At 47.3% G+C, this 26,556-nt stretch overlaps 1 protein-coding gene across 9 annotated transcripts in view; it reads right to left on the bottom strand.

Moving 5' to 3' along the window:
* ADARB1 (adenosine deaminase RNA specific B1) overlaps positions 1 to 26,556 on the bottom strand; it is a 1,064,814-nt gene that overhangs the window by 294,442 nt on the left and 743,816 nt on the right. The gene's annotated exons all lie outside the window — the stretch shown is intronic.

Here is a 26,556-nt window from a genome sequence, read left to right as displayed (position 1 = left end):
GCATCCTCTGGAATTCGTCCTTGGTCGGGTGTGGTTGAAAAAGCCATGTTTTGAGACATTTCTGAAAATGAGAGAATTGTGGGGGCATTCCGAGCAGACACCGGGAATGAGTTCCAGAAGGTGGGTGCGTGACAAGAAAAGGACGGGTCCTCTCTTTGCAGTTGAGTTGTGATTCACGTCGGTGGGTCAATTTGCTGCACGAGGAGCGTGTGCCACCCGATATATGGAGCATAGCTGGCAGGTACACAGGTGTGCTAATCATGACTGCTTTGTAGATGATGCATGCAGTCTTTAACAGGCTAGCCTGAAAAGGAAGTCAATGTAGCTCGTTTAGGGTGGGGGGGATTCAGCCAGATTTCCGTGCACCCATTATAAGACGTGTTGCAGCGTGGACAACTGGTTTTGAGGGACCCAATTGAGCAGCTAGGAGCCCCGTAAAGGAGGGAATTTCCCCCATCGATGTGCAAGACCACAAGGGCCTGCATTAAGGTCCGGAAGACCTGCAGCAGGTTGAAAGGTTTCATTTTTCAAAGGGTGGACAGTTGGAGCCAGGCTGTTTGGGCCTTCTTGGCGTGTGTTTTCGGAAGGACAGGCTGCTGTCAATGGTGATGCCTAAGTATTTAGCGGAGTCTGGGAGTTGTGGATTGAATCTGCAGAGGGAGTTAGGATCCTAAGACCACCCCTACTAAGTTCATGACAAGACGGAAGACCAGAAAAGCCTGAAACCACCCATTCTCTTTTGGACGAATCCCAAGTGCCCCAATGATCGACAAATATATGGAGAGATACCCTCTCAGTCAGCCATACAAATCTACCCATGTGTAGGGGAAGAACCTGAGACCATGGTCAGAGACACCTATATGGACAGCCTGGACTAAGCACTAAGAAGCCATGTTACTGATGTCGTTAGAAGCACCACGACATAGCAGCGTTAGACATGAAGCACACGTGCAGTCCGCAAGCACCACACACACACGCAAGCACCACACACACACACACACACACACACAAGCATCACACACACACACACCCACGCAAGCATCACACACACACACAAACTGCAAGGCACAAGAAATCCTGAACAAGCTTGCTGATGCTTAAAGCCAATAATAGCGTGGACATACAGGAGTATATATAGCGCCTGATCAAACCACGTATAGCTAACCCAGAGGGTGTAGTATAACATGGACAATGTAGAAACCGCATTATAAGGTTTAGGAACATTACAGCAGGCCTTAAATCATTGAACGGGATACTAGCTGAGCCGATTAAGCCTGGACAGAGAGCAAGACGCGTGACAAAGTGCCCACAGCCAAGGTCAAGAGATATGGAGTGACATTCCAATTCCCAGACGACAAAAGGACCAGCGGCAGAGAAACTGAATAAATAATCATAATTAGGAGCTGCAGAGCTCGGTTTTGTAGTCTCCAAAAACGTGGTACAGCCGAATGAACCAGTGGACAGTCTTCCAGGCTGGGAAGAAGCCAATCCCAGCCGCCTGATGCAGACTGCTACAAGTGCTGCTATCGCTAGGAGAATATTCTCATAAGGAAAAGGTGGTGTACACAGTTAACAATACAGACACATAATCGTTCACATTACCTTGAAGCGGTACACCATGAGCTGGGAACTCGTTTGAGTCCCAGGCATGGGGGGTTCAGCTCTAGCCAATCACAGTTTAGTATTGGAGGGGTCGGTAGCATCCGACAAGAACCAATGGTAAGTCCAGTACTCTGCAACAATGTTATAGATGGTGAATTGTGGATGGGACAGGTCAGCCACGTGATATGTAAGAGCCAGTAGAATAACACGTATAAGTGATCATATAGGTTATTAGACGCCCGATGGCCAATCCCTTAAACCAATAGGTTTTTGGAGAAAGGCCCAAGTAATGACGTAGTGGTGACAGCATTTTACACTAAAACTGGCTTGCGAGCCAGGAGACATTGAGACATACTGGAATCCAGCTGTGTTCTTGTATTCAATCCCTTTTTGTTTTAACTTGCCGTAGACTGAGCCCTCTGTGTATACTGGGGGAGGGAGTTGGGCTCTCCAAGTCTGCGGCTTGCCAGCATCGCTTTGGCATACCTGGGAGTTCATCCCAACGAATCCTTCTAGTCACATATCCTTGAACCATTGTTGAACAAGTTTAGCAGGCGGACCGAGGAGGACGAACTCAGTCTTGGAAGGTTTTAGTTTGAGGTAGCCATTAATGTGAGGGAGGCATTAATGATGTGGAGGAGCACATTGAGCACCGTACCCATCAACTGTTTAATGATGGAGGCTGGGATGATATTGACAGATTAAGAAGTATTTTTGAGGGAGGCAATCGTTTTTAGGAGACCCAGGGAGAAAGAGGAGAGAATTCATCTGAAAGGGGTAGTGTGCGTGCCGCTTTCGAGAGGGGGCCAATGCTGTGGGAGGTTGATGTGATGATCTCAGATTTTGCCTATTTTTTCAATAAATAAACGTGTTGGTACCCATCACATTTTTCCTGAGTTACTGATCTTAGGGGTCGGGTGATGTTTTGGTACAATGTTTTACTACTTCAAAGAGGGCTTTGCTTCTGATAGAGACTGCCGCAGCAATGGTAAAGTAGTAAGCAGCTTTGGCCTCATTCCTACGGCTGGCACAGAGAGACTTGAGGTTGGTGAGGTCTCCAGGGTTACGGTTTTTGCACCACCATTTCTCTAGTGCTCAGATGTTACTATACCTTTGTGCCAAATTGACACAGTAGTAGTTACAAATAGCCATCTCTTTTGCTTCAATTGGTCTTTTTTACATTTTAAACAACCAAATCAATATTGCCATTGCATGAGAAGGATATTGACATCCCTGGAGGGTATTTTCATCAATCTGAGCTTAGTGCCAACCATTTACTATGTTTTGGCAACAAATGCCCAGCTCGGTGCAACCTTTTTCAAGTACTGCAATAATGTTTACCCACATTGTATGGCAGACACTGCCATCCTGTGACAGCTTCTGGCATTATGTCCATTTACTTGCAACATTTAACATTGTGTTATTATTATTAGAGCATTTATTGAGTGTGGACGAAGCTTTGCGAAGTACTCTGTTGCCCAATTAGTAAACCCTTCATGCCAATTCTGGTGTCCAGTCAACTCGTCGAAAAAAAACTGGTCGACTGCAATTTGGTCGACGCAATTTGGTCGAAAACCAAATGGTCGAATTTTTTTTTTTATTTATATATTTATTTTGCGGGTTTTCGTTTAGTTAAAAAAGGGGTTTTTAGAGAAAAAAAGGGGTTGGGGGACGCCCCCAAAAAAAAAAAAAAAAAGGGTTAAAATAAAAAAAATAAAAAATTCGACCATTTGGTTTTCGACCAAATTGGTTCGACCATTTGTCTGGTCGACCAATTTTTTTCGACGAAATGTCTGGCAACCGCCAATTCTGTGTTCCCATTGGTCAATCTGAAAGCTATATGAACTGGTGTAGTCTAAAGACTCTTAACGTGCATCACTCCTCCTTACTCAAGACTGTGGATCTCTCAGCGGCATTACTGGAGAGCAGGGCTAACTTTAGGGCAGGACTGCCCGGGTGATGAACAAGTTACTTACCTAATCTGGTAACGTTCTTTCGATAGGATGTTCCTCTGACGTATTCCACATCTTTGACAGTAATGACCACAGCTGTGCTGCTTCGGAAAACTTTTTCGGCGCTGGCGTCCTGCGTCAATGACATCGATACGCTGCCCCTCGAGGGCCTCCGTCAATGGTCGACGTCACCGGATGTTATATCTAGGACGCACAACGTCGGTTGCCTCAGTTGTAGTTTTTTCCCAGAACGTGTGGCACCAATCCCCTGCCAGTATGACTACAGAAAGCCTTGCGGAACCGTAAGGTGCAATCGCATAAGAAATTCTGTAGAGGGGCAGGTAGGGAGGGTACGATGTGGAATACGTCGGAGGAACATCCCATTGAACGAACATTTCCAGGTAAGATAAGTAACTTGTTCTTCGAAGGGATTGTGTCCTCTGACGTATTCCACATCTTTGACAGACTCCCAAAGCAGTACCAACATATGGAGGTGGGAAAAGAATTTACAATTTCATCAATTTAGAATACCCAATCAAATTGCAGAATATAGGGCTGCCTTACCAAAGGCCAAAACCTGCCCATGGATAGAGTCCAAGGAATAACCAGGTTACTCACTGTAGTGACCACCTTACTCCTAGTCCATAGTCCCCTTTACTCCATACTTATGGAACATCTCTCCGTCCTGTGGGACGGGACCGGAGCATTTTGTAAAAAAGCATCAAAAAAAATGTTTTAAAAAATGTGTCCTTCCTCTCTTTCTGCACGGGGCCCGGCACACGGCCGTAACCCCGCCCACCTTGGCTCCGCCCCGCACATCGCCCATCAGTCCTTTTCTATCGCCAGGTCAGAGACCTATTAGCAATAACAGAGGAACCTTATTAGAGGGGACGGCGAGCGGGCGTATGGAGGAAAGGGGACTATAACCTGGTTATACTCCTACGTCCCGTCCCCTTTCCTCCATACTTATGGGAGATTCCAAAGCACTCCTAACTGGAACTACGGGTGGATGGATATTACCCCTTATTGAAAATGGTTCTTCAGCACAGCCTGACCAAACTGAGCATCAGCTCTCGAGCTCATGTCAAGACAATAATGCTTACAAAAAGCAGATGGGGAGGCCCAAGTAGCTGCCCTAGTGATGGACTCCCAGGGGACATACTTCTGAAAAGCAACCGCAGCGGCCTTGCCCCGCACCAGGTGTGCATGAATACCCTTAGGAGGTTTCAGCCCTTGGATGGTGAAAGACCCCGTTATGCAGGCGGCGATCCACTGAAGAAATAGTCGCCTTAGATGCCTCCTTACCCTGAGGGTTCCCGAAAGTCACAAAAAGCTCAGAAGAACTCCTAAGCTCGGAAGTCCTGTCAAGGTAGAACTAAAGAGCCCTTCTGACATCAAGACAGTGCAGAACCCTTTCCGCCTCTGAGGTAGGGTTCGGAAAGAAGACCGGCAGGGAGATCGACTGATTCAGATGGAATTCAGTTACCACCTTCGGTAGAAAGGCAGGGTTTGTCCGTAGGACCACCTTGTCCTTGTGAAAAACCAAGCAGGGATGCTCCACTGACAAGGCCTGGAGCTCACTCACTCGCCTTGCTGAGGTAACGGCGACCAGAAAGGACACTTTCCATGATAGGTTCTTGAGGTCCACCGTGGCCATGGGTTCAAAAGGCTTATGGCACAGCGCCGTCAGGACTACATTTAGGTCCCACGGCGGGTGCGGACTACGAACTGAAGGGTAGAGGCGTGTCAAGCCTGCAAAATGCCTCTTGACGACTGAGTTACTCAGAGAGTAGGAACATTGGTCTGTAGAAAGATAAGCGGAGACCGCTGAAAGGTAGGTTCTGCAGGACAGAACGTGAACACCCGACTATGCTAGGGAGGACACGAAGGACAGCACAGTGTCAATTGTAGCCACCCTTGGGTCCAACTGCTTTCCCAAACACCAATGACAGAACCTGAGCCATTTACTCCTGTATTGGGATCTGGTCGAGGGTTTCCTGGCTGCCTGGATAATACGCCTGTTATCCATAGACAAGTTAAGATGCTCTAAAGATCTGAATTCAGGCACCATGCTGCCAAGCTGAGCGATTGTGGGGAGGGCTGCCATATCTGCTGCTCCCCCTGATGAAGAAGATCGGGGGTCACTGGTAGCCTGATCGGCGGATACACCGACAGGTGTAGAAGTTCTGAGAAGCAAAACCTGGCCAGCCACCAGGGGGCTATGAGTAGAAGGGAGCAGTTCACCGAGTTCTTCAGCTTCCAAATTGCTCGATGGACTAGAGGCAGAGGCGGGAAGGCATAAGCTCTCATGTTGTGCCATGGAATCTCGAGAGCATCCCCCAGAGAGGAGGCTCCCACCCCTCTCTGGAAGCATACCGAGGAAGCTTCCTGTTCACCGCCGTAGCAAACCTGGGAGGAGGAACAGAGTAGGGCTCAAAAACTGGCCTCACAGACTTGCTGAGAGCCTTTCTCGGAGCTTCCACAGCCCTCCTGGGCACCTCCGGTAAATTCTCCTCAAAAGGTGTCGAGAGCGCCAATGGAATCGGCATAGACGTCGACCGAGGTGCCAACGACATCGACAACTGCTTCGAGTCCGGAGCCCCGAGCGTGTCCTTCGAAGGCCACGGTGCAGATGGTGTCGATGACTTCTTTGAAGCCGGAGCCTCGAGAGAGTCCCTCGACGGACATGGCGCTGACGGCCTTCTTAGAAGGCCTCACAGGCTCCGACTGTCTCGACGGTGTTGAGGATCGGGACCTGGACCTGGTAGGGCTATGGCCAACAACCTTGTCCGATCAGGACCTCGACGGCTCCCGATGATCGGGCCGACCGCCCGAGCCCGAAGGCGTCCGAGTGGTGGCTCTAGCTCGTTCCTTGCCGGCTTCTCTTGAAGGCGCGGACGGAACGGTGCCTTGTGATTCGAAAATCGCCATCTGCTGGTGGAATGCATCCCATTCGGCTGGCGACTAATGTTTAGTGGGACTAGTTACCCGCTGACTGGCGAAGTCCTCCAACGAAGACGGGGAAGGCGACCGGTGATGCGTTTCCATGAATGCCTAGAAGAGGCAGAGGAATGGCGGGACCCACCCCGAGACTCCCTGGACTTACGCAGACACGGAGAGTTGCCCCTCGAAACGTCGGTCGAAAGACCAGCAGATTTCAACTTACAGGTTTTAGAAACCCTACCTACCAACAACAACTTCTTTCGCTCCCGCAAGGCCTTCGATGTCAGGGACTGGCAGTCATCGCAGTCGTCGGTGGAGTGGCTTTCACTGAGGCACTAGAGGTAAACATTGTGCGGGTCCGTCATGGACATTTCGGAACCGCAGTCCTGACACTTTTTGAAGCCCGACTTCGGGGTAGAAGAAGACGAAGACATGATTCAAGTAGAAGAACCGAGGCGCGCCGAGATTCCGAAGCGAACACGTTCACGGAAAAAACTGAACTGAGGCTACGGGCGTCGTGCATCCTAGATATTACATCCGGTGACGTCGACCATTGATGGAGGCCCTCGAGGGACAGCGTATCGACGCAGGACGCCTACACCGAAAAAGTTTTCCAAAGCAGCACAGCTGTGGTCATTACTGTCAAAGATGTGGAATACATCGGAGGACACAATCCCTTCGAATGTGCCATTAGCCCCAAGCCAGTTAGGGGGAGACTTTGAAGGTCTCCCCCGAGCTGGCATGGTGGTAGAAGGTGCGGCAGCCATCCTATTTAAATTAAATGTTCCTCGCTACTGTGCTGGCACCAGGCTTTCCAGTGCGGGAGAGGGGTGCATTTAATAACAATAGAGCACTGATACATTTGGATCGGCACCTTATTAAAGTGATTACCTCTCCGTGCCGGCGGTTTTCATTAGACTAGTGCGCTGATGCATTAGTATTGGTGACCTATTCCACTGATTAACTCCCTGCTGCAGTTCAGGAGTAAAAAAAACAAAAAAATCAAAATAATTGGCACACCGCTCCCATCTACTTTGAGATGTGCTGGTGGCGACACATTTTTGTTTCACTGCTGCGCTAAGGCTAGCCCTGCTACAGAGCACAGCACTGCTGGCTCTACCACCGATTGTTGCTCTCGGATGCTGTTTCAGAGCCGCTCCACTCCTGGCAGCAAGATGGTTTAATGGTCCTGTGGGGCAAAAAACATTGGTGTTATCTTCGACTCCACTCTCTCCTCACATCATGGACCTTTCCAAGAAGGCCCACTTCCAGCTGCACCCTACTCAGAGGTACTCTTCCTTTTCTCACTTTCCCCCCAGAAGCTCATTGTCCCCACAGCCCTGGTTCTCTCTAGGTTGGACTACTGTAACATCCTCTTTCTCAATCTGCCCTCCTCTACTCTCGGTCCTCTGCAACTAATCCAGAACAGGACCGCAAGACTAATCCTTGGCCTCAAGCCCAGGGACTATCTCTCCAGCCCTGAAATCTCTCCATCGGCTTCCGGTGGCTGCAAGGATCAAGTTCAAGACCCTCTGCAACATCCACAAGGCTTTCAGGGGCCGGGGGCCCACACTACATTCAACACGCTCTTCCTGAATACCTTCCTTCTCGAGCCCTTCATTCTGCTGCCTCCAACTCTCTGTGGGTCAGACGGTTCTCCAGCCAGAGAGTAGTGGTAGATCACTTTCCTCTGCCGGTGCCTCCCTCTGGTACGGCCTCCCTGCCCCTCTCAAACTTGAGCCGGGAGCACAAAACCTTCCTTTTCTCCTATGCTCTCTCTCCCTCCCTCCTCACCTGCTGACCTACCAGTCTGCTGCGCGAACTGATTGCTTGGTTACCCTCAGAGTCTCACTGGGTTCCTGGCTCCTCTTAACGGTCTGCCCCTCAGTGCCTTTCGTGCACAAGTGGCTGTAACTGTAACCTCTGCAGTCCCCGCCTCCTTGCAATTACCCAGAGCCGTGCTGTCCTAGCTGCACTTAGAGCAATGCTGCCCCGATTTTACTCCCACGCTGCACCCCCCCCTCCCTGCCCTTTGCGTTATCTCACTTACGATCTGAATGACACAATGCCTAGTAAAATCGTTTGTCTGGTCTTCCCTCTGCACCCTCCGTTGTCTTGTCACGCCTAGAAACATATGTACAGGCGTGTTATATGGAACAAGTTACTTACCTGTAACTGTTGTTCTCCAGCATGGGTCTGGCATGGATTCACATGCTCATGAATATTCCCCGTCGTCAGGCTGGGAATCCTCGGTAAAGAAAAAATCAGTATCAGTTTCGTTTCTGATCTGTCTTTCGTAGTATTAACCAATCACCGATCTCTGTGTCATACTGACCACAGCCAATGACTGCCCTCTCCCTAAGCCCCGCCTCTGGCAGCCATCTTCAGATTTGGTAGCACGTGAAGTGGCAGTATGACCAAGTGAAGAACCGCAGAGGGGTAGGCGGGAGGGTTCGCATGTGAATCCATGCCAGACCCATGCTGGAGAACAACAGTTACAGGTAAGTAACTTGTTCCTTCTCCAGCATGGGGTCTGGCATGGATTCACATGCTCATGAATAAAAGAATACATAGCAGTACACACATGCACAACCACGGGAGGTGGCAAAGGCTCAACATTAAGCATTATATCCAAAACTCAACATTAAGCAATTCTTACCTCCTCACCAGGCTCACCTTAGGCGAACAGGTTGCGCAGCACTGCTTGGCCGACCCTGGACTCCTCCCTGGAATCCCGATCGACGCAGTAGAATTTCTTGAAGGTGTGCGTCGACCTCCACGTAGCAGCCCTGCAGATGTCCAGCAAGGGCACACCAGATAGGAACGCTGTGGTAGCTGCGATCGCTCTGGTGGAATGGGCTCTCGGACGGCCAGGCAGCGGTCGGTTTGCCAACCGATGACAGTACATGATACAGCCGGAGAGCCATCTGGAAATGGAGGCCTTCGAGAGAGCCTTCCCCTGATTGACAGGTCCAAAGTTCACAAAAAGTTGTGACGTCTTCCGAAAACACTTTGTGCGGTCCAGGTAGAACTTCAGCGCTCTAGCCACATCCAGCGAGTGCAAAGTCCTTTCAGCCGGCGACGAAGGCGACGGGAAGAAAACAGGCAACACCAAGGGTTTGTTGAGGTGGAAGTCCGATGGCACTTTGGGCATGAAGGAGGGGTGCGTCCTGAGCACTACCCTCGTGTCGTGAAAAGTCAAGTACGGGGGCTTGCAGGAAAGGGCCTGGATCTCTCCCACCCGTCGTGCGGAGGTGATGGCCACAAGAAACGCTGTTTTCCACGACAAGAACTTCAACGGAGCCGAGTGCAGAGGCTCGAACGGCGGTCCCATGAGCTTGGTCAGCACCACGTTGAGCTCCCACGCCGGTGGGAACGATCTGAACAGTCCCTTTATGAATTCTTTCACCAGACGATGAGACCACAAAGACGTCCGCCCCGTGGTTCTGGTGTATCGGGAGATCGCAGCAAGATGAATCTTGATGGACGCGTGTGCCAGTCCAGCCTTGGCCAGCGTCAGTAGGTACGGCAGTACCTGGGGAGCCGTAATCCGTAGAGGGTTAATCTTCTGTGCGTGGCACCAGACAGAGAACCTCTTCCATTTGTGTCCATAGCATTTAAGAGTTGAGGACGCCCTGGCCTTTGCAAGAACCTCTCTGCAATCGGCCGGTATGGGCGTCATGTCAAGAAATCAGCGTCTGCTCGCCGTTCCGTCTAGTGTTATGTTAAAACTACAAGTTCCACAATTCCAACACACACGGAGCCAAAGCGTTTCCAGAGTGTCAGACAACACTGGGGGTTGCCCTGGAAACGTTGGTTGCCTGAGCACGTACGTGCACGATTACGGCATTGCAACGTTCCCCGCAGGGTCACGTGATTTGTTTAAATCTCCGCCCGGCATTCGGAACTCTGCTTCTGAATTTTCGGCTTTTGGAGCTCTCTACTGTGTTCTTGTCTGGCCTTGAATCTTTGACCCTGCTTTCGTCTCACGGACTGATCTTGAACAACCCTTGACCTCGTATTGGATTCCACCTGTTACTCGACCTCGGAACGAACAACCATAGTTTTGCCTGTCATTTTCCTGCATTTGGCGTCTCGGATCTTTTCTCCTGCATTTTTCTATCATTTGCTTGCTAACATTTATCACGGAACTCACTTGCTTCGGAAATCCTGTCACTCGGAACACTGTTCTTTGGACCTTCCACACGGAGCACATTTCTTTTGGAACTCATCACAAGGAACTGGGATTATTCACGGACATTTTTCATTAGGGGTCCGCGTGCCGGCGGGTATAGGTTTAGGTTGGATTGTCCTTGTTTTGGATCCAGACTCGTCGGACGGACTTCCTTTCATCTTCCCTTCCATTGCTAGAACATTATACGGACAAGCACCTAATCTGATCTCCTGGTTATCCTGGCCCTCCGCTCTGCCTGGCTTACTATCCTTGCCTAGAGGTATTCACTACGTGAGTACGTTGTTTGTTCTACATTTATTTTGCTTTGCTTGTGTCTGTTTCATGAACTAAACTCCTGACATTGTGTTCTTTGTCTAGGTAGCTGTGTTCCGAATCATTATAATCTTCTGGGCAATTCCCCTTCCAAAATAGTTCCTTTGTACTATTGGGAGTTGCATTGTCTGGAAGGTTTCTACGGCTACACTACGCGCTCAACCGAATTCTGGTATTACCAAGTTTGCGTGGGTGGTTTCTCACAATCCATGCCAGACCCCATGCTGGAGAAATATGACTTATACCATATCACAGACCACAACCACTTATAGGAGGTGTGGATATACCCCCACCATGTGTCCTCATACTCGTCACCTATCCCACAAGGTGTGCAGCAGGGGCGTTGCTAGGGGGGGGTGGGCTGAGGAGGCTATAGCCTGGGTCTTTTGGTTGTAGCTTTGGCAATACAACCAAAAGTCTAGCTAGCCCAGAGTCCCGACTGTCCTGACGTTAGCGCAGCCCCAGATCTTTTCCAGACCTTTCAACACCCCTGGTGTGCAGCGCTCTGCAGCTTCATAGCTGGATTTGCACAATACATAAAGAAGAGCTTACTGGACTTCTTTTGCAGAACTTGGTTTGCAATCTGGCAACTAGCAAGCTTCTGGTGAGACGTCTCCAGAGACGGTGCATTTCTTAGCGAGGTGAGAGAATGGGTGCTTAGTACATTGCAGGTGATGGAGGCCTGGAGGTAAAGTCACTGTAATCCCCCTGGGCCAGGATGATCTGGCTTTACCTTCTCAGTCCTTTGATGAAACAGGCAGATGCATGAAGAAGGCTCTCCGTGAGGGCCAGAGCGGTGTCGGTCTCACCACCGAGGAGGACGTTGCCATCATCCAGGCCATGCTTCAAATAACTAGTGCTTGATTTTAGAAAACACTGTCATTTGAATAGAAGCTTCAACTTTTGGGAGTGTGCTCTATATTTCAATTGAAACCACAGTTAAAAGAATCAGAGCACTTTCATGATATAATATGTCACATGGTACCATCCTGGCAGTGCCTGGAAAAGGTCTCTCCCCTAACTACATAAAAGACAAAACGGTTGGCTTTGCAAATGCTTTTTTTATAAATGTGGAACTACAAGTGCCATGATGCAAAGCTATGTGACTTGACTGCAATAACAGGCTGAACAGCTTACACTCGAAAAGAGTCAAATTGAGATCTCTGTACAATCTCTTACTGCCTTAAAAACTAAAAGACGTGCCCCAACTGAGCTTCTGCGATAGCTCAACCTTTATTTATCCTTGGACACAGGCATGCAACTTGAGGTTGTGCATGAGAAGATTAAATCTGAAGTTTAACAGAACACACACACATTGTTGTTTGTCATCTTGAAATGTGTCAGTCACGTGGGAAAATATGCCTCTTCCCTTTGGCAGATGGCTATTCAAGTTGTAATGTTTTATGTTTATTCTAAGTGTTCTGTAACGGTGGATTTCCCATTAGAACTCCAATACTATAAGCCTCAGAATGCCAAAGAAAAACAAGCATAGGCAATGGCAATAGTTTTGGCTTTTGTTTAGGGATGGCAAAACACCCAAGCACCCATGTTAAAGCAGCAAAAGAATACAGCTTATAAATACCATAAAAACACTGCCAGAAAAGGAAGAAACACAAAGTCATATGACCAAGATCTTCTGAGAGCTTAGGTCAGAAACATTTTATATAATTCCAACTTCTGACAAAGGAGAATTACAAATCCCAAACTTGGGGAATGTGGGGTGGATCAAAATCATGGCTGCATGCAAAACACCCTTGCTGTGGTTTTTTTGAGGACTAATTATGTCAGGACTATTTTCTTTTCTGAACGTTTTGTGAACAATTACACCATAGAAGAACAAGTTAATTACCAAGTGTAACGTTCTTTCGATTGGATGTTGCTCCCACGTATTCCTCATCTTAGATATATTCGTATTGTCAGCTTTGCTGCTTCGGAAAATGTTTTTCCACACCAGAGGGCGCTGTGCTCGATGTCGTGGCATCAATGTCCCTCGAGGGCTGCCGTAGAGTGTTGCCGTCATCCGCAGTATAAATGGCTCGATCTGCGCCCGTTGGCTTCAGTCGTTTTTTGATATTCTCAACTGATGAGTTGATAAGGCGTCCCCTTAGACCGTAAGTTCTCAGAGAACATTGAGTGTAAAATACGTAAACTGTACGGACGGGTAGACTGGGAGGGTCGATGAGGAATACATGGGAGCAGTGAAAATTTGGAGGAGGGAGTACTAATTAATTTAACTCATGGACCGTATGTAGAACGGCTTTAGCAAAAAGGCCCCCTTGGGATGAGGTGGTATCTAAACAATAGTGTTTCACAAAAGTGTGCATTGACAACCAGGTGGCCGCTGCACAAATATCTTGCACCGTGACACCCCACTGAAGAGCCGAAGTCACCAAGCCCCTAGTAGAATTAGACCTTAGCTCATCTGGAGCTTCTTTACCTGCCAGTCTGTAACACTCCAATTGCTAGAATTATCGCTCTGTACAAGGTCTGTTTCGTTACTGCCAGGCCCAATATGTGGCTGGTGTATCCAATGAAAAGCTGGTCACTTTGCCGAAATGTTGCCACTCTAGAAATGTAAAAGCTGAGAGTCCTTTTTGGGTCCAGCCTTTCTTCCTCCTTACTTGCATGAGGGGGAGGATAGAAAGATGGCAATGTGATCTTCTGAGACAAGTGAAAGTCAGACTATTTTTGGTAGAAATGAAGGTTTAACTTTAAGTATAACTTTGTCTTTATGAAAGATGGTGTGAGGAGGCTTACAAGAGAGAGCCTGTAACTCACTCAACCTGCGGGCTGATGTAATAGTCACTAGTAGGATTGTCTTCAAAGTGAGAAGCCTTAGCGGACAAGAATGCAAAGGCTCGAAAGGAATGCATGCAAGGAATTTTAGTACTAAATTTAGATCCCAAACAGGGACTTCAAAAGGGTACACGTCAGTGAGACCCTTTAAGAATTGCACAATCAATGGAATTTTAAAGTAAGATAACTCTTCTGAGGAGCGCTTAAAAATAGAAAGCTCAGCCAAGTATCCTTTTATTGTACCAATCTGGAGGCCTCAATTGGCCAAATGTAATAGCAAAGAAAATACCATAGGTGTACCACATAGAAATGGATCCACATTCTTATCTTTGCATCAGTTACTGAACTTGTTCCAACAACACCGGTATAAAGATTTTGTTGCTGGCCTTCTGGCCGAAAGCAAAATCTCCATTACGTCGTCTGGGAGGTCCCAATTCTTATATTTCAGCCTCTCAGAAACCACGCCTGAAGGCTGAGTATCTTGACCTCTGCCTGGAGAACCCAACCTTCCTCTTGCGAGAGAAGATCCTCTCTCAGTGGAAGACGTATTGGAGGACAGATGGACATGTCCAGAAGGTTCGGGTACCATGTCCTCCTGGCCTAATATGGGGGAATTAGGATCATGGTTTTCCTGAACTTTCTCAACCTCCTGATTACGTGAGGAATCAGGGGGACTGGGGGAAACGCGTATAGGAGTGGAAATTCCCAGTCCACTACGAATGCGACCCTAGAGCTCCTCTTGGAGGAAATTTCCTTGAGAAATACAGTTCACACTTCCTGTTGACACTGGTTGCGAACAGATCCACTTTTGGGGTTCCTCAAAGGGTGACTATCTCTTGAAGGTCTTCCTGAGCTAGTTCCCACTCGTGGTACCCTGTGCTCTGCCTGCTAAGAGCGTCCACCGCCGTGCTCTACTCCTCGGCTAGGTGAACTGCCAACAGAGAGATTCCTTCTTGTATTGCCCAGACCCAGAGCTGCATTGCCTCTCTGCACAGTGGTAGTGACCAAACGCCTCCTCTCTTGTTGAGCTAGTACATGGCCACTGTGTTGTCTGTCATTATCAGGACATTCTTTCCCCGTACAGAGGGCAGAAAGGGCTTCAGCGCTAGTCTGATTGCCCTCAGCTCCAAAAGGTTGATGTGTAGTTTGGACTCCGATGAAGACCAACAACTGCTGATTGTCAGATCGTTGGTGTGAGCTCCCCACCCTGTGAGGGAGGCGTCCGTCACTACTGTTTTCTCCGGCCATGGTTGCCAAAAAGATTCTCCCTTGAGAATATTGTCCTTGCAAGCCCACCATAGCTGATATTGAGCCACTCTGGCCGGAACTTGCAAAGGATCTGACATATTTCTCGAAAATTGGGACCAGTGATTCATGAGAGCCCATTGAAGGGATCTCATTCTCAATCTGGCCTCTGGCACCAGAAAAATGCAGGATGCCATGAGGCTGAGCAACCTCAGAAAAAGCAAAGGCCGGCAGATGCTGGGCATTCTGGAACTTTGTTACCATCTGCAGAATGTGATGAGCTCTCACCTCGGGAGGCGAGGCTTTGCCCGAGGAAGTATCCAGGACTGCTCTGATGAATTGGAGTCTTTGAAATGTTATCATATTTGACTTCTAGTAATTGAGGGAGAAGCCCAGTCTGTGTAAGAAGGGGGCAGGTCATGCTCAGATGTTCCTGGGACTGTTCGGGTGAACGCGCCCTGATCAGCTGTTAGGCAGAATCATATGCAGTGCCCTTAGGGACCACTGCAAACAATTAAGACTACAAGTGGTAATACAATTTCACCTTTGGTACAAGCCTGTACTACACAGAAAGAGTGGTAGTAATGGCTGAGCAGCCAGACTTATCTCAAGAGCAAATGAGCAGTAGAAGAGATTACACAAAGGACTAAAATGACTGACTCAAGCAAACACTGACTCAAGGTTTCTGGTTAGTAAATATAAGTACATTTATTTTTAAACCATCTGTTCACAAAACACTTCACTTCTACTAAAATAAAGACCACACTTCAAATATACTACACACAACCAATTCCCCTTGTGCAGAACAATTCAAGGTAAGTACCTTAGGATTTGACAGACTGGTGTTGTAAAACAAAGAGGTTACTGGGAGTAACGACAGTTCAGTCTTACTAAAGATAAACGTACCCGCGGGTAGAAATGTACCCGATGTCAAACACACTTGGCACATGCATTAACACAAGACAATTGGGGATAAAAATCCTAGGCAATACTTTTGTCAAGGCAGATAGAATCAGAGGGCACTTTCTAACCAGTAGATAAGTCAATAGGCCTGCGCCAGTGTCAAATGTAACAGGGGTCCTGTTGCCGATGATCACACGGTTAGTACAGTTCACGATTCGAGATTGCCAGAAGTACTTAGATTTTGTCACAAAGGGAGGCAAAAGTTATAAGAGGGGAGGAAGATGAGGACAAGCCTTTGGTGAGGAAGGAGGGTTCACCCCAATTCCTCGAAGTAGGACACAGTACCTTATTTGTTGAAGAAAGCTGGTGCCACGGCAGTTGTTCCTGGTAGTTCCTGCAGACTCACGATTCCTGGAGCTTCTGTCGGGGGGAAAAGAAGGTGGATGTCTGGAGCGATCTGCACTACCCAGGGATGAGGCCAGCAGCAGCAAAGCAACAGTGAATAAAAGGTGTGCTCCTTTAAAACAGGAGAGGCTTTTCAGATGGCTATCCGGACCACTACAGCTGTGTGCAGCGATTTCGACCAAGAAGAGGATCCTCTGGCTGTGGAAGATGAGCTGGCTGATCCCATCAGGCTCAAGGGAAGAAGACTCCAGACTCGATCCTCTCTGTGGTTGAAGGGTAGATAGCTCAGGACTGCAGCAGGGCTTCACCGGGACTCGGAAGTTGCAGCAGCCATCTTCTTCTCCGCTTCTCTTCGGTTCTTGCAGTTCCAGTGGCGACTCTGACTTCCAGCCCAAGAGTCCTGCCTTTTATGCCAAAATCCCCCATTCACACAGCATGGCTGTCAATCACTCAGCAGAGGGGCTGTCCTGCCCGGACAACCATCTCAGACGATCGACACAAAGTGCGACTTGGGTCTCCAAGGAGACCCTGTGCAGGGGGTGACTAAACCCCTCCCTCACATTCAGCCCACCTAGACACCCAGATGCCAAAGGAGGGCTTCTGGACAGAAGCCCGCCAAAGGTCGGCGAACAAAGAAGGCAAACCTGGTTTGGCACGAAAAGTCAAACACAAGAAGGACTTTAACAAAAAGAAATGGCAACTTGTTAGGGAGAATTCTCTCTTTAGGCTGAATTTCCTAACCTAGTGAGTCCCCCGGCAGCTTTGCTGGATTTCTGGAGTTTGTTTTTTTCTCCTGCCAAGAGTGAGACTCTTTTTCTCCCACTCTTGGACATGATTTATGGTGTTCCTTTGACTGCTAATGTGTTTTATGGGCTATGGGATCCTTTACTCCATAAGGTCTCATGTGTTTTTTTCTGTGTGTGTTACACAGCACCCTCCGTGCAGTAACACAGGGGTGTCATAGTGACCCCACCATAGACTCCATACCCTGGGACTGACTACTGTCTCCCAGGGCATGTAAAGTCACCATTGGCTTTACTAGTCCCAAATTATTAACAGAAACCAGTACAAACCATCATATTGTGGACGTACTGGTCAGGGCAATTCGATTGCCCCGGGGTCTGTTAGTCGAGGGGGCACGTCTCCGTCCCCCCTGATCGAGTTTTGGCTGGTGGCAGTGGATACTACTTTTTATATTCGACCGCGAATATATTCCTATGGGATTTTCCCATTGTTCGAGGCTACCAACTTTATTTAATTCTCATAGCCTCGAATATACCGCTGGTTTATTTATTTAATATTAATTCGCCGGTTGGTATTTTTTGCCAGGACTCGATTCTGAAATGGCGTTTGTGTTCTCTTCTATGTCTCCAACCCAAGTCGAGCCCTTTGTTCCACTTTTTGGCGGGCTTCTCCACAGAAGCCTCCAAAAGTGGTGCCACTCTGTCTGGGTACCACAGGGGTTGTGGGAGGGGGTTTAGGCACCCTGGACTGAGTTACCTTGGTAACTCAAGTCGCACTCTTGTGTGATTGGCCCAAGTGGTGAGCCGTCCAGCTCACCACTTAGCATGTTTGATTGACAGCTAGGCTGAGTGAATGGGGGTGTGCTGCATAAAAGCAGGGCTTTGGGGACTGGAACTTCAGAAGTCGCCACAGGACCTGAAAATCCGACGAGGGAGAAGCTGAGCCGACCTACCACGACGACACACCGGTGGAGCCCTGCGGAACCGACTCATCACTTCCCAACGACAGAGAAGATCTCCCGGCTGGAGAGGCTTCTTCCCGTGACTGGTGGCACAACCAATTTACCTTCTTCTCTTCGCACCCCAGACCGGCTTGTGGTCGAATTGCCCGTGCCAAGCACTCCGGCAACCGGATAGCCACTTACCACTGGACCGCGAACTAAAGGACTGTTCCTTTTAACTGAGAACTCCGCGGCTGCTTTCTTCCCTGGCAGTGCAACGGACTCCTGTCTTCCTCCCCGACGAGATCCTCTCTTCCCCTGGACGAAGCACCGACTTGCATCCGCTGCCAGGAACAACTGCCCCCGCTGGAGTATTCTCACCACTTTAAGGTACCGTGTCCACCAGGCCTCCCTTTCTAAAGATTGCTACAAGGTAATAATAACCCCTTAACCTTCTGGTCTGGGCTGGCCGCCTTGACCTTCTGACTGGTCCCTTTCTTTGGTCCAACTCCTTTTTGAACCGTTACAAGACTTTTGTGCACTGCAACCGTGTGACCTTGGACACATTTCGTTTTGATCCTATTAAAGTGGATCCGGCCTACTGAACTCTAACTTCACGGTTTTACTTTGCCTTCCTCTCTTGTTGTGTTCTTGTAAAAGTGTTGGGACCTGTTCAATTTGTTCTCTGCTTTTCTCTCCCTTTTAAAACGAATTATTAGAGTGCCATCTGCGTTAAGCGCTCACCGCTGTCTGAAAATAAGTGGGGCTTTACTTAAGACTTGTCTAATATTCTTCTAAGGGAGTGTATATCTTTTAGTGACTGTGTTTTTGAATTGCTTACTATTAGTGCCTGTGTGTTTTTCTAGATGTGGTTTTAAATAAATAATTATATCTCTTTTACACCAAGCTCTGGTCAGTGTTTACTTGTTCTATGGTGTTCTTTTGACCTATTGTGAATACCCTGTATACTGCCTAACTCTTCTTGAGGGAAGTCTGACTGCTCAGCCACAGCTACCAAGTGAATCTGCGTGGTGCAGACTGCTACCAAGTGGGTTTACTGCCAAACACCTGTAGTCTTAAATCTTTTGCAGTGGTCCCAGAGGGAACTGCACAGGTTTCTGCCTAACACGACTAAACCTGACCGGATCCAAAAGAGAGTATTTGGTCAAGCGGGTTTATGTTTGAGGCTAATATAATAGCCTAAAACAGTACCACATTTATATAGACTAATCGCGGTAGAAAAGTTAGGGTAGATAGCACTGCCACCAGCCAAGTCTTAATGTTGAGAGAGCAAAACAAAGCTCAGAGAGGCATAGACAAAAAGGGGTAGGAATTAGCTCTTTTCAATACGCCATGTAAGATGGGGTGTACTGGGTCTGTAGTTAAAATTGTCTATATAAAATTAATAGCAACGTTTACATGTTTCTGGGGGACAGTAGTCAGCCCCAGAAAAATGGAGTCAGTGGGAAGTCTCAAAAGACAACCCTGTGTCACTGCACTGAAGGTGCTGTGTAACACAAAAAGTGGGGCTCATGGAGTGGTGTAGCTCCAGAGCCCAAGATCACACAAAAAGTAGAAATACACATGGCAAAACACATGTCAGAGTGGAAAACAAGGCTCACACTCTTACCAGGTGGGAAAAAATAAACCCCAGAAATCCAGCAAAGCTGTTGAGGGACTCACTAGGTGAGGGAAATTAGCCATAAATGAGAATTCTCCCTGACATCAGCCAATCGTCCAGGCAGGGGTAGACATGAATCTCCCCTCTCCTGAGATTTGCTGCCACTACCGCCATCAGTTGGGTGAAAATCCTTGAGAGGGAGGTCAGCCCGAATGGCAGAGCTCAAAATTGATAATGAGAACCACCAAATGCGAACCTCAGGTATTTTCTGTGTTTGAAGCGGATTGGCACATGAAAATAAGCATCCTGAAGGTCCAATGACACCAACCAATCCGTGAGTTGGAGGGCCTGAAGGATCTGAGAAAAAGTGACCATCTTGAACTTGTCCTTCCTGAGGAACTTGTTCAAGTATCTCAAGTCCAAGATGGGTCTCAGTACTCTGTGCTTTTTGGGGATCAAACAATATGGGGAGTACCATCCGTTGTTCCTCTCCGCTAAAGGTACTGGTTCTATAGCACCTTTCTCTAGCAGGGTTAAAATTTCCTGCAGAAGGAGCGCATCCGGAATCCTCAACGAGCAGCTCCCCGGTGGATTGTTCTGAGGTCTTCTTATAAAAGGGAAGGCAGTAACCGTGGGCTACTGTTTCCAAAGCCCAAGCATCCAAAGTAATGTCTCGCCATTCTTCTAGATACTGAGACAGTCTGCCACCCACTGGTGAACTGCAACTCAAGACCTCAGAGTGGTTTTGTGGCAGCTGCTGCAGAGGCCGATGGTAAGGAGGCTGCTGCTTGAGCTGGCTTTGCACCTCTACCTCGTCCACCATGAGGAAATCTTCTCTGGCCTCTGACTGGCCATTCCTCTCGCCCTTGCAACTGAAGAGTAGTAGCGAAAAGATCTACCCCTCCAAGGTTGTCTGCTAGGACATAAAGGCTGAGGTTGGCTAATCACGGCATCTAACGATTTTGCTGCCACCTTTGAGGTCTGCAACTTCTCAAGGCTCTAGTCATCCTTGTTGCCAAAAAGATGAGACCCATCAAAAGGCATGTTAAGAAGCCTAGATTGCACATCAGGTGCAAAACCTAACTTGCTCAACCACGCAAATCTGCGCATAACGGTGCTGGTAGCCACGGATTTGCTGATGCCATCTGCAGAATCCAATCCTGATTGAAGGGATTCACAAATGGCCTCTTTGCCGTCCTTAACAATAACTAAGAAGCCATCCCTTTCATCCCCTTCGGGAATATGCTCCGCCACCATGGAAATACAGTCCCATAGAGTATTAGAAAACTTTGTGAGGGCACAAGTGGAGTTTGCAGATTTTAGTGCCATGCTCCCTGCAGAAAATACCTTCCTCGCCCATCCATCTATGCGCTTGTTGTCCCTATCAGGAGGGTACGCTGCTTGTTTAGAAGTAGCCGTAGCTGCCTGCACCACCAGACTCTCCGGAGTGGAATGTTTCGCCAGATAGTCGGGGTCGCTACTGGAGGGGCAGTATTTTTTGGTCAAGTTCTTGTCGACTGCCTGATTAGATTCCGGAGTCTCCCAATTCCTAGCTACCCTTTTTTGCAGTGCCACATGAAAAGGCAAAATAGGATCACTTTGTGGACCCTTGTCCAGAATGTCTGTGAGGTCGTCTTGGTCATAAGGCAATGGGGGACTACTCCAACCCAAGTATTCGACCACTTTTGGCATGAGCCATCTATAAGAAGAGTCTTGGTTCTGGCTTTCGGAACTCAAGTTCTGGAGTGGTATCAATCCCACTTGCTGTTTGCAAGTTCTCATACAAGTCTTGCATTCTGTTTTCTTCAGATATAAAACTCTCTGGTATATTTGGTGTACCGTACTGTAAGCCAAATGGGGCTTCATCATTGTCAGAATGCTCTTCCCCTTCAACAATAGAAGAGACTTGTAGAACTCTTTCAGGAGTGGAGTATATATTTTGTCAGGTTTAGTACCCATAGGCTTGGACATCTTCCAAGCCATCAACATTTTCTTTGTCGACTTTGATTTTTGATTTTGGAGGGGCGCTTGGCACGAACGGCCTAGCTGGTAAGTGCAGTACAGCTGGCGTCGAAGGCTTCGGCGTCGAGGGCCTGGCTGCCGTCGAAGGCACAGCCGGCTTCAAAAGGTGTTGATAGCGTTGACAATCTCAACTTTTCTCTATGTCTTGTGTGATTCTTTGATTTTTCTGATCAAGGCCTCAAGGGCTCCTGATGCGGTGCAGGCCTTTTATCCGGTCTTGAGGGTTTTCGGACAAGACCTTTACTTTCCCGCTTCTTTCGAAGGCTCAGTAGGAGCATGGCTTGGTTTTTCGAATATTTTTTACATTTCTGCCCTGAAGGCTTCCCATTCAGCCGGTGTTAAATTTTTTGTGGGGCATGCAACCCTTTCAGGAGAAATGTCAGATAACGAAGTCGACAAAGGCAACCTTCGCTGCCTTCTCTTCGCTTTGTTCGAAGATGAAGAAGAGTGGTGGGAACCACTCCTCAACCTGGATTGCTTGGCCTTCTTCCTCTGAGGAGATTCGCCTCTCGACTCGTCGAATGCCTATCGGGTTGGGTAGGTGATGTTTTGGGGATTTTTCTTACCATAAACTTCCCCTTCTGTTCCCTCAATATTTTTCCTGTCATGGACTGGCACTCAAAACAATCAGAGGTATCGTTGCCCTCCCTGAGGCACCACAGACAGATACGATGCAGGTCCGTGAGAGACATTTTCGACCCACAATCCTGTCATTTCTTGAAACCGGACTTCGGCGTCAACAGAGTCGAAGAAGACATCATTTTTGATGTTTTTGTAACAAGACGTCACAATATGAGGTGCACCGAATTTCACTCGAAGCAATCGCTGTCGCAGAAAAACAGATCTGAGGCTAACGGTGCTGCGTATGCTATATAAGCCATTGATGACATCACCCTCGACAGAGGCCTTCGAGAGACACTGACGCACGGCACCCTCTGCCGAAAAAATAATTCCAAAGAAGCTGAAGCTAGACAACAAGTGTCAAAGATTAGGAATACATGGGCGGACACAATCCATTTAAAATAAGGTTATTTTTTATGGGTTTAATGCAAAGGACTACTTAAAATTCTAAGATTTCTCACATACAACCAAAAGAAACTGGCAAAACTAATTTTACTGATGCAAAAAGGTAGAGATAAGATGACAAACTGGCCCTCAAAAACACCAACTTTTTAAATCACTGAGCAGAAGATTACAATCACTAGAATGCTTTGTAGCAAATTGCATAAGCTTAGGTTTCTTTCTCTGAAGTGTGGACTCTTGAAAAATATATGCTAGAGTGTGCATTTATCCCAAAATTCGTACACGCATAAACTAGAAGTCGGTGCTTGGTGGATAAGGACCAGTAATAACAAGCAAGAAGAAAGTCTTGGAATAATCCTGCTAAAGCTAGGAAAGGCTACACAGGGTGAAGCAAGAGGTAAAAAGAACATGCACGGTTAAGTATTGCTTTGCAACAGACTGGCATGCTTTCAGAAACAGTGATGAATGAACAAAAGTTAAGTGAATAAGAGGCTATTAGTATTCATTGCTTATCAGATACTTGTCCGATTTGTGTTCTATATAGTGCATATGGGGGAAGTTGAAGTTTTGGTCTCCAACTAAAACTACAACTTTTCCTCATTAAAATCATATGTTAAAAATTAAGAAACTTTAGGCTATCAATTTGGAAGAATGGGGTAAACGGGATAACATTTGAATTTTGACTGACTTGGCTTTAGGAGGCCATATTACCTGCCATGTGATTTCCAGATTAATTCACAGAGTACCAAGCAAGAGCTGAGAAGCCTCAAACAAGTTGGAATATTTTGCTTAGCTATACTCTTGGGCTAGGTAGTTAGTCTTTTGCTCTGAAGAAAAACCTGCACGAAAACAAGGCAACAATAGAGCTGGAAAAGTCTGAGGTGGTCTATTTGTTAAGGGAAGCCTCCTGCTACCAGACATATTGTATACATTTTATTCAGTATAGGTTTTGAGCGTGAAGGATGAAGTTCTTAAATGTATACACTAATTTGAAGAGGGAATAGCTGCATGTCCCACTTAATGCATTACGTGAAATGGCTAGGCTGGAAGGGCAGCTTCCTATAAACAGGAACAGAGGTGAGGGACATGGCCAGCTAAGTGCTTCAGGCTCCATCTTCAACAATAAATTGCATTTTCGCTTATGGACAATGTGGATACAGGGATTTTCTTTTGTCATTCACATTTTATTGATTATGATCTATTTTTCTTTGCAACGTTGAACAGTTTTCCGTTGTTAATAGAAATGGATCTAAAATACAGTATTGATATACAGAAATCTGAGTAAATCTAATGACAACATAAATTCATAAATTGCAACTTAACCCCCAAATAGAACAGTACATATTGGTCCCAAAACATCACTAATGGAAAATAAATATCTAACCCATTGCAGTTTCTCAATAAGGTACTTATACTGAGCACTTTGAAAACATTTCAAATTTATTAAAGCCTATGATCAGTACCTAAGTAGCTGCCCAAATGTAAGAAACGGTTACACAGGAAGAACGACAACGCCAGAGGACTGATAAAGCAAAGGAAGATAAATTGGAAATGCTTATAATCTTTGTAATACAATTATGCTTATCATTCCAACATTATGTATCAGGGAAACAAAATAGAGAAGGGAAAAGTATGCTCGATGCCTTTGGCGATTAGTTGCACTATACAAGTGCAATGATGTTGACAATGAGCATGTAGTTCGGACTGCGCCTTTCACAAAAATCCGGTCAAAATGTTACAGAACTGGCCCTTACTTCGAGTGACCTGGCAGTCGGTCTGATGGGGGAGATGTTAGGGAGAATTCTCCTTCTATGGCTAATTTCCCTCACCTAGTGAGTCCCCCAGCAGCTTTGCTAGATTTCTGGAGTTTATTTTTTCCACTTGGTGAGAGTGAGCTTAATTCCCACTCTTACAAGTGTTTATGTGCGTTACACAGGACCTTCAGTGCAGTAACACAGGGTTGGCTTTGAGACTTCCCCCTGACTCAATTTTTTGGGGCTCACCAACGTCCCCCAGAAACATGTAAAGTTACCATTACCTTTATGTAGTCATTTAAAACTACAGACCCAGTACACCCCATCTTACATGGAGTACGGGAAAGGGTTAATTACTATCCCTTTTAGTCTGTGCCTCTCTGAGCTTTGTTTTGCTCTTAACATTTAGACTTGGCTGGTGGCAGTGGTATCTACTCAAACCTTTCTACCGCAATTATATTATATAAATGTGGTATTGTTCCAGGATATTATATTAGCCTCAAACATAAACCCGCTTGACCAAATCATCTTTCTTTTGGCTCCGGTCGGGTTTATTCGCCATTTCTTCTTGTTAAAGTCGTTCTTGTTTTTTACTTTGCGCAGCAAACCAGGTTTGCCTTCTTTGTTCACCGTCTTTTTGTGGGCTTCTGCAAAGAAGCCCTCCTCTTGGCGCCTGGGTGTCTAGGTGGGCTGAATGTGAGGGAGGGGTGTAGTCACCCCCTGCACAGCGTATCCTAGGAAACCCAAGTCCCACTTTGCCATGATTGGCTGAGATGGTTGTCCGGGCTGGACAACCCCCTGCTGCGTCATTGACAGCCAGGCTGTGTGAATGGGGGATTTTCGCATAAAAGGCAGGACTCTTGGGCTGGAAGTCAGAGTCGCCACTGGAACTGCAAAGAACCGAAGAGAAGCGGAGAAGACGACGGCTGCTGCAACTACCAAGTCCCGGTGAAGCCCTGCTGCAGTCATGAGCTATCTACCCTTCAACGACCAGAGAAGATCCAGTCCGGAGTCTTCTTCCCTTGAGCCTGGTGGGGTCAACCAGCTCATCTTCCACAGCCAGAGGATCCTCTTCGTGGTCGAAATCACTGCACACTGCTGTAGTGGTCCGGATAGCCATCTGAAGAGCCTCTCCCGTTTCAAAGAAGCGCACCTTTTATTCACCGTCGCTGCTGCTGGCCTCATCCCTGGGTAGTGCAGCTAACTCCAGACGTCCTACTTCTTGTCCCCACGACTGAAGAGCCAGGAACGGAGAGTCTGCAGGAAACTATCAGGAACAACTGCCGTGGCACCAGCTTCGTCAGAGAATAAGGTACTGTGTCCGACTTCGAGGAACTAAGATGAACCCCTTTTCTCCTCACCAAAGGCTTGTCCTCCTCTTCCTTGCCTCTTATAACTTTTGCTTCCTCTTTTGACAATATTCAAGTACTCCTGGCATCATTGAATCGTGAACTATCTGACTGTGTGATCCTCGACAACAGGAACCCTGTTCCACCGAACACTGGTGCAGGCCTATTGACTTATCTAAGGGTTAGAAAGTGTTCTGATTCCGTCTACCTTGATAAAAGTATTGCTGAGGATTTTTGCCCCCCCACTCTCTTTGGTTAACTCAGGTGCTAAGTGTGTTTTTACCCCGGTAACAATTATTTCCGCAGATACGAGTATCTTTAGTAAGACCGAACTGTCATTACTGTCAGAAAGTGATCGCATATGTATTCTCGGTAACGTCTTTTGTTTCACAACACCGGTCGGTCAAATCATAAGGTACTTACCTTGAGTTGCCTTATCCAAAATGAATTGGTTGTGTGTAGTGTATTTTAAGTGTGGTTTTAATTTAATAGAAGTGAAGTGTTTTACAAACAGATGATCAAAAATAAATGTACTTTTACTTTTTAACCAAAAACCTTGAGTCAGTGTTTGCTTGAGTCACAGTAACTGTGGTCCTTTGTGTAACCTCTACTATTGCTCATTTTCTCCTGAGATAAGTCTGGCTGCTCCGCTACTGCTACCACTTTAACAGTGTAGTACAGGCTTGTACCAAAGGTGAACTTGTATTGCCACTTGTAGTCTTAATTGTGTGTAGTGGTCCCTAAGGGCAC

Source organism: Ambystoma mexicanum, chromosome 9 (assembly GCF_040938575.1).
Source record: "Ambystoma mexicanum isolate Mex_15411 chromosome 9, UKY_AmexF1_1, whole genome shotgun sequence".
Classification (NCBI taxonomy): domain Eukaryota; kingdom Metazoa; phylum Chordata; class Amphibia; order Caudata; family Ambystomatidae; genus Ambystoma; species Ambystoma mexicanum.
The sequence above is the reverse complement of the archived record's forward strand: the minus strand, read 5'-3'. Positions and strand labels throughout refer to the sequence as shown.